At 32.6% G+C, this 9,269-nt stretch overlaps 1 protein-coding gene across 1 annotated transcript in view; it reads right to left on the bottom strand.

The window, feature by feature from the left end:
* LOC144373820 (axin interactor, dorsalization-associated protein-like) overlaps window positions 1-8,882 on the bottom strand; it is a 28,720-nt gene extending 19,838 nt beyond the window's left edge. Inside the window, exon 1 of the mRNA XM_078036799.1 lies at window positions 8,822-8,882. The gene's annotated coding sequence lies outside the window, so the exon portion shown is untranslated. The remainder of the gene's footprint in view (window positions 1-8,821) is intronic.
* Between the last annotated feature and the right edge of the window lie 387 nt (window positions 8,883-9,269).

Raw genomic sequence — 9,269 nt, forward strand, 5'->3', positions numbered from 1 at the left:
GTTTGCCTTATTCAAGGCACAGAAAGGACTGTGGGAACTTAAGTCTGACAAGCAAAGGGGAAGCAGCAGGAGATCAAAGTAGAAGGTTTAAACCACAACCTAGCCCTACAATTACAACAATAACTTGAACATTTACATAAATACTCTAATCTCCCCAGTTCTTAAATGAGAATGCTACTTCCTTTACAGGCTATTGAGAGAATTACAGCCTAAATAAATGTATACAAAATGGCAAGGGAAAATCTAAAATGGACATTCCCTCTCTCCATGACCTTTTTGATCTAGTTGACTAGAATCCTAATATTTCTTATCTCACTAAGAAGTACTGTTTATTTTTAATACAAGAACATCTTTTCTATACTTCTGCATGATCATTATTACTAAACTATTAAATCAACTCAATATTAATAAGTAATATTAATAAATATTGATCACTTACACAACAATGGAATAGATACCAAGAATGGGGAGCAGGTAACAAAAAGATCATGTCTCACTCATACCAGAAACAAACACACAGAAATGATCATATTGTAATAAGAGTTTAATGAAATGAGCAAAAAAATCAACCATTAAAAATGTATATAACAATAATTTTTAAAAGCTGATCCTGTTATGGTGGCATGTGTCTGTAATCCCAGGTACCAAAAGCCTGAGTCAGGAGGACTAGAAGTTCATCTGCCTAAGCAACGTAGGGAGACCCTGTCTCAAATTAAAAATAAAACAATAAAAGGGCTGGGGTTGTAGTTCAGTGGTAGAGTGCTTGCCTTGCACATGTGGCAATGGGTTCAATCCTTAGCACTACATGAAATGAATAAATAAAATAAAGGTATTGTGTCCATCTACAACTAAAAATGTTTTAAAAAATAAAAATAAAAAGGACTGGAAATATAGCTCAGTGGTAGAGCACCCCTGGGTTCAATCCCCAGTACGTCAAAAACAAACAAAAAAGTTGAAAAATATCTTGGTTATTAAGAATATCTTGGCTGAGTGTGGTAGTGCACACCTGTAATCCCAGAGGCTTAGGAGGATTAAGAATTCAAAGCCAGCTTCAGCAAAAGTGAGGCATAAGCAACTCAGTGAGACCCTGTCTCTAAATAAAATACAAAATAGGGCTGGGGATGTGGCTCAGTGGTTATCTTGCATTTGTATTGTAACAGAATAATTAAATAGTATTTTCATTTCTTTGGTATCAAAGCTCTGAAGAGGAAGTATTTGCTTTAGAATAATAGCTTTGTTATATTATTTTTACAAGTTAAAGTACTATGAAACATTTAATTTATGTGAATAGCTTTAGAACAAATTTAAATAGCTTTAAAACAAATTCTGTTTTACTTTCTATAACTGTATTATAGGTTTACATTTTCAACAACTATGGAATAACAGATTCTATTGTTCTTTTAAAATAGCTTAAACTTTACATAGAGTTTTCTTTCTACCAATACTAGCAATGATGTCTTAGGAGGAATTGAAGAGGAGCTTGAATTTTACAAAAGACATTATCATAAGTATGAAGCATGTCATGGGTTGGAGATTCATTGGCTGATTTGGTAGGACTTACACACTTTGGATCACTACATGGCAGACATCTGATGCTACTCCACCATGGAAAATTCAGCACTCCCAGCTATTCTCTTGGAGCACAGACCTACCAACCTCCTGAAGCTAACCCTCAAAAGATGACACACAGGCAAATATCAAAATGCATTTTGCTTTTGGTGACTGACGTGTTTCATTTTTGTGGTAGGAAAATGGGCAGCTGCCTCAATTTTGAAAGGTTATTTTTTAAATTATAGGAAAAGATTCTTTCAAAACATTCAAATCTATTTAACTCAACACAATCTTGCCAAGTTCATACTACACTTAAAGCATTCAATAGGCTCTGGGGTGGGGGAAGAGTTCATTCAAATCTCTTTGAGGACTAAAACAAATACAAGTGAAAATAACACATGTGAGAATCTGACAATGGATAGTTAAAATGATTCTATACAGGAGAGGAGGCAGAGTTTAATTATGCCTCTATAGAGAAAGCAGAGAAAGCTTTCAGGGAGAGGTGGGATTTCTGTGAAGCCTTGAAGGGTGGCTTAACAGAAGGGAATTTTGCAGGGTGGTGGTGGGGAGATATGCTTGAGTAAGCAGCAGTACATTACTGCAATTAATATAAGAAAAAAATGTCTCAGACTTTCACAATCATAGTTTTAGTATTTTCAGCAGAATTTAAAAGATTTCAAAATGTTCAAGTAAAGAATACATCAGCCTAATAAACCAGCCAAGAGCTAGTGATGTAGCTCAGTGGTAGAGGATTTGCCTTATATGGGAAATGCCCTGGGTTCGATCCCCAGCACCACACACACGCATTAAATTTAAAAAAAAAAAAAACTTTTTTTAAAAGAAAGGAAACCAGTTAAGTTCAACATATTAAAAGTTAGAATTCACTATTTTCCTTAGAAGAGGCTTAACGTTTTAAAAAGAAAGCTTGAATAAGTATACTTAATCTGAAATATTACTAAATACCAATTTGTAGAAAATATTTAATTCCAACTCAATAATTAACTCACAACAAGTGCCCTGCTTGGATAAATTCCAAATTACAGAGTCTACCCTACTGAAATACAGAATACTCACTTATGTTTCTTTGAGAAGCAACAGCAAATTAAAATCATCTAAAAAGATAACTATCAAGAAGGGAAAAGTACAAATGAAAAACATTATATAAAGTATAATAAAGTGAATCTCCAAAATGCTCTTTCCATTTCTATTCCAAATCTTTTTTAAAAAGCCAAAAAAGTAATAGATTTTAACCTGATCTTCGACTAATACATGGGTCAATAATTTCTTAGGAATTTGAACTGGAGAGCTGTACTTAGGAATGATGTAGTACAGCACCACTACAGGTATTACTAACAGCATAGTGAAAGAACCAATCCAGGTGACCCTAAAACTCATTGCTGGGACTTACAAGCTAGTGTTGGTGTTGTCCTTAGCAGAATGTTACTGAGAGGATTCGAGTGCTTAGCATATAGATGCTATTCTAAAAAAAAAAAAAAGGCAATTAATGAAAGATCTTGTGAGGCAATAGAAGTACTTGAGTATGCTCAGAGGAAGAGAAGAGATAATAAATATATGAAATAAACATCCACAGTCTTTACGGCCACTCTGTGTATCTATAAGATTCTTAAATTTTGTTTGGAAACAAACAACTAATAGGAAATAGTGACTGAATAAGAAGCCAAAATCCTAATAATTTTTATCATAAAAAACTGAGGGCTGGTGACATAGTTTATGGTAAAGCACTTGTCTAACATGCCCAAAGCCCTTAGTTCAATCCCCTGCATCATCTCTCTCTCTCTCTCTCTCTCTCTCTCTCTCTCTCTCTCACACACACACACACACACACACACACTCACACACAAACATAATTTTCAGTAGAACCACCATATAAACAACTGTTGTGATCTTTTATTTAAAGCCATCAATGTGTTTTTCTCAAAATAATCTTATATGTAGTCAGTCATAAAAGATCATATATCATATGAGTCCATTTAAATAAAATGTCTACAATAGGACAATTTATAGACAGAAATCAAACTAATGGTTTTCTAGGGCTGGGAATTGGAAGGGATTTTAGGGGGATGGCAAGAAGTGAATGACTGCTCATGGGAATAGGGTTTCTTCTTGTGGTGATGAAAATGTCCTAAAATTGATTGTGGTGATGTCTGCATAACTCTTCCAATTTACTAAAAAAATTGAATGATACATTAAATTGGTGAATTGTGCTTTATATAAATTATATCTCAATCTTATACAAAGTATTTATTAATGCTTTTGAGAAATAAAGTTTTAGGTACAAAAAAACCCCAAAATTTGTGAGAAATATTACATTGATTAGTATCCTTATATACATTGGATATAGGCATAAGAACTATTTCTGAATATAAGTTGTGTCTCTTATAACATCTCCAACTCTTATGATCTAGGGCTGGAGATGTAGCTCAGTGGTGAAATACTTGCCTAGCATGTGTGAGGTCATGGGTTTGATCCCCAGAACCACAAATAAAACAAAACTTTATGATCTGGATTACATAAAGAAACCAAAACTATTAAAATGACAGAATTCTTGCCATATTCAGAAGAATGGTGTTCTGAAGAAATGAAATATGATCATCTAAAACTGTGGAAAAACCACCAGAATCACAACAAATCTGCTATGCATTCCTTTGTTGTTGTCTGTTGTTGTTGTTAACTTCTCTTTTCCAACCCAAACAACAGAAAATCAGATCCCCTTCAGTATACTCTGAGAATCCTTTTTCTATCCTGGATCTGCAATACAATCACATTTCAGCTATCTCAATAATATATGTCTTTGTTAGAATTGCTATAATGAATTAGATATTGGCAGTTTGTGGAATTTATTGGAACATTCTATTTAGTTTTTTTTTGGCAGGGGGTACTGGGATTAAACTCAGGGGCACTTGACCACTGAGCCACATCCCCAGCCCTATTTTGTATTTTATTTAGAGACAGGGTCTCACTAAGTTGCTTAGTGCCTTGCTTTGCTAGGGTTGGCTTTGAATTTGATATCCTTCTGCCTCAGCCTCCCGAGTGGCTGTGATTACAGGCATGCACCACTGTGCAAGGCTCTCTTTAGTTCTTAAATTAATATTTTATCTCTTACTCAAAGCATGTTTACATTAAAAAAATTGCACTAGTGTGAACTGAGATACACTGACAAATGTTCTGAGATTTAGGCCCTGCTCACTTACTGGAGATTGAAGTGAAACAGGACAAACAAATCATTTCATTTCTTTCCTCAATAGAGAATGTGATCACAAGTCTGAGACTCCTTTCTGTTTGAAAATGCTTTGATTTTATGATTCCCTACTTAAAAATCTTACTTAGTTGGATAAATAAAATCTACTATTCCCTAGTCACATAAATGCACTGAGATGTGCAATCTTATCTCAATAAAAAAAGAGTACAGGAGCTGGGTTATAGTTCAGTTGGCAGAGCATTTGCCTTGCATGTGTGAGGTACTGGATTCGATCCTCAACACCACATAAAAACAAATAAATAAAATAAAGGTATTGTATCTATCTACAACTAAAAAAGTTTTTTTAAAAAGGCTACATTAACTTACATTCATTCAGTTATTCACACTGTGCCTTTGCCCATACTGCAGACAGTTCTAAGAGAGCAATCATTTGAAATAGCAGAAAGGCTTTATTTGGGAATATCCTAACCAACAAGATAACTGAAGGAATTGTTTACTTTTTAAAATTTTGAAGAAGGGAAAAAAATGGAGACAACAAAAAAAACACTTTGTAATGCATTCCCAACATTCAGACTGTAGTTTTCAATAACATGTAATGTGAATGGGCATTAATGACTGTAACCTTATATTCTCTACTGGACTCTACTGAAAATGTTTATCAAAATAATTATAATCTTATTAAAGCCATTAAGACAAATTAAAGGTTAATTTGGATATTTAGATGAAGTACAACATATATATTCTATAATAAAGATTAAATCCAAATGGTAATTAAAAATACAAATATTGTAGGAATTTTAAAAGCACCAAAAAATAAGAGAAATAAATCCAATCACTTTCTGTGCTAAACAATCTTAATATTCACAACAGATAAAACTCTCTTCCTAAAGGAATATCACTAAAAAATATAAAACAAACCTTACTTGGTTCTAGCTTCTTCAGGTCCTCCAGTTTAAATTCTTCCTGGGACTGTGTGGACTAAATTTAAAATATGCATATTATATCTTTTCATTACAAAGATTTCACTGCACCCTATGTCTTTTAAATGGCAAGAATAAAATATTTAAAATAAATATATTTCTTGTTTTAAAGGTAGAAAATGAAAAGTTCCAAACTGATTTTTGGAATATTCAAGCTAATAGAAACAGAAAAAATTAGAATCATATCTTTTATTTCTACCGTTTACAAAGTATGAACTAAATCATTTAAGTGTGAGTTCAACTGATCAATTCCAATTGTTATAAAACCCTTCTGAGATAATATTGCTTTGGGCATGAATGTCTAATATCTTATCAGAACAATTTAGAATAATTCATTTAAAAAAATCCATTTATCTGTAAAGCTGCACTTCGCAATTCCAAGCATGTTGCAATTTTGCCTATGATTTTCTGTAGGAAAAAAAATGCTATAAATCCCAAGATAATTTTAACTGTCAGTTACTAAAATCAAGAATTTTTATTTATAAGAGATCTATAGGGACTGGGATTTTAGCTCAGTGGTTGAACACTTGCCTCACATGTGTGAGGCACTGGGCTCGATCCTCAGTACCACATTAAAAAAAATAAATAAAACAAAGATATAGTGTCCATCTACAATTTAAAAATTTACAAAAGAGATCTATACTTCTTTAAATAAATTATTATTCCTTTTCTAGCACCTTGCAGATTTTAGAGAAGAGAATCAGAAGACAAAGGGCTGAGAAGTGGGAGAGAGATGAGTATATATTCTCTTCTAAACTAATATGCCACAACCAATTCTAAATCAAGTTTGGTTTGGTGATAGGTCTAGATATGATTTAATTATATATAATTTAATTATATATTATTTTAATTATATATAATTTAATTATATATAATTTAATTAGATATGGTCTGCAGTTACACCTGGCAGCCAGAAATGCCTCCTGGGCAGGTATTATAAATAATATGTTCCTCAGAAATCAGGCTTCCAGGAAAGGAGGAGGTACAGACCACTTCACAGGTAGAGGTCACTGGAGTTTTAGGAAGGAAAGACCTTTTAAAGTCACTTAAGAGTTCTCTAATCTCTCATTTCTTATATAAGGAAAACCAGGCCCAGAGCCAAAGCCAGGATGCAAGACGTAAGTCTTCTGACTCTAGGTCTCAGCTCTCTCCCCTAGGTCCTGCAGCCTCCTGGATCTTTTGGAGTACAAGATCTGGGGGTCTTTATAACCAAAGACAAGCTGGACAGCTATAAATTAAAGAATCAATAGCATTATCAACAACAACTCTAGTCTCAGAATAATAAAGAAAATGAAGAAAATGTTAATTTTTTCCTCATCACTTAACAAGGTTCATTTTTTGATATTAACCTGTTTGTTTTGTAATTTTAAAATGTTTTAGGAGGTCAAAAGACTTTAATCTCAGGCCATGTGGCTCACAGGTTCTACTCCTGAGCAACAAATGCTGGAGAAATCTAACTAATTGAAGGCAAATAGGTGACTAAAATATGGGATCATTAAAACTTTTTTACATTTTTTATTGTCTTCATATTCATAACATACTTCATTAACTATTAATTTATGTACCTGGATATCTAAGATTCTATTCATCAAGATTTAGATATTTTAAGTCTTAATTCAATGATGCCAGCTGATCACTTCCTAATCAGTTCCTAGATAGATTTCACAAATCTTACAGAAGTGGGATAGTGTATAGTCTTTGTTCCTTTCCTTAAGCATATCAGCTATTTCCTTTGTGATAATTATTTTCCAGGACTAACATCCTAAGTCTCTTAAATCTATTGTGGATATTAGCACTTACTAAGGAAAAATGAAAAACACCCTTTCAAATTGTAGTAACATAATTTTTTTAAGTAGATTTTAAATATTTTAAAAATACAAATATATTTGGGCAAGAAATATGGCTAACCCTCTGGGGGCTTTTTCTCCCCAAACTCCTGTAACTAAGAATCAATAAACACAGGCCTATGGATTAAAAACTTGCTTAAGTTTAATTAAAAAGTTATGCAAAAAATTACTCCCATTTCCCCTTGTGCAAAAAAAGAAAAGTATTAATAAGACTGAATTAGGTCACCAGGGTTTTCACACTGCCTTTTCTTAAGAGATGAGGAAAAGGGGCATAGTAGAGGATAGGAAAGGTAGCAGAATACAACAGTTACTAATAGGGCATTATGTAAAATTGTGGCTGTGTAACCAATGTGATTCTGCAATCTGTATTTGGGGTAAAAATGGGAGTTCATAACCCACTTGAATCTAACGTATGAAATATGAAATGTCAAGAGCTTTGTAATGTTTTGAACAACCAATAATAGATAAATAAATAAATAAAAATAAAATAAAATTTATTCAAAAAAAAGAGATGAAGAAAAGACTAACACATATTTTTTACTATCTACAAGATTAAAAATTGACTTAACACTACTTACTCTGAGCCAGGAGAAAATGGGTGTTGTTTCCTCCCATTTCTTCTCTTCTTTTAGAATAAGTTACTTTAAAGTATCCCCTTTTACATAATCTCTATCAAGGAATCAACTTGACATACAAAAATTTTAATTCAAGGAAGAAAGAACAGTAGTGAAACATTTTGCAATCTTATATGTTTATTTAGCTGACAGGTCTGTATGCCAAGTTTTTGCCTTGACCTAATTTTTTTTCCATTTGTTTTTTGGTATGGGGGGTTTTGTGTGTGTTTTCTTTTTTGCTTTGAGAGGTGATAAATAAAGAGTTATGAAAATTCAGAGTTAAGCATTGAGGTGGAATGCACTTATTCCCAATCCTTCTGTTTTTCCAAGTGACTCGGAACAAACTCCAGTCTTTGGGTTACCCATGCTTTTCAACTAAAGTGTGGATGACTTCCGTTAGAGTTAAATAAGGCCTAAATAGTTAAGAAAAGAAATTCATTAAGTGATAAGTTATATATCTGTATAAATGTTCACTTAATGTTAGGCAAAGCATGATCAATCTGATTTTTTTTACTTAAATATAACAGTTTTTTGTTTATTTTTCTGCTTAATGGACTCAAGAGCAATTTCATTTGGAATTGAATATATCTAGATATTATTTGATGGTACCTTTTGCTCTTCTGTGAATTCAGAATTGTTGTGTTGAGCTTGGGCCTCTTTTTGTAGATGTCTTGCTAATCTGTAAGAAAACATTTTTTTTTAAGGACTGAAAGCAAACTATCTCAACTGCAACAAAGTAAAACAAATTAAATCTCTTAAAAACAATAAAGTACATAATACTTCGTTCTGTTTTTGAAGTAATTCCACATTTTCAAGGCAAATCTACATTACCCTGAGAATCAAACTTTTTACAAAAAAAAAGTTTGTACAAAATAATGATGCAATAAGATACTTTTCATACCATTTCACTGGGACACATTTCAGAATCTTAAAGCTGAAAAGAATCTCAAAAAGCACATAATTTAACTTTCTTTATTATGCACTAATTTCTTCTATAAACAACCAATAAATAGTTTTCTAGATTCTACTTTAACACTTCCAGTGAGCACCAATAAGA

This window comes from Ictidomys tridecemlineatus, unplaced genomic scaffold (assembly GCF_052094955.1).
Source record: "Ictidomys tridecemlineatus isolate mIctTri1 unplaced genomic scaffold, mIctTri1.hap1 Scaffold_50, whole genome shotgun sequence".
Lineage (NCBI taxonomy): Eukaryota > Metazoa > Chordata > Mammalia > Rodentia > Sciuridae > Ictidomys > Ictidomys tridecemlineatus.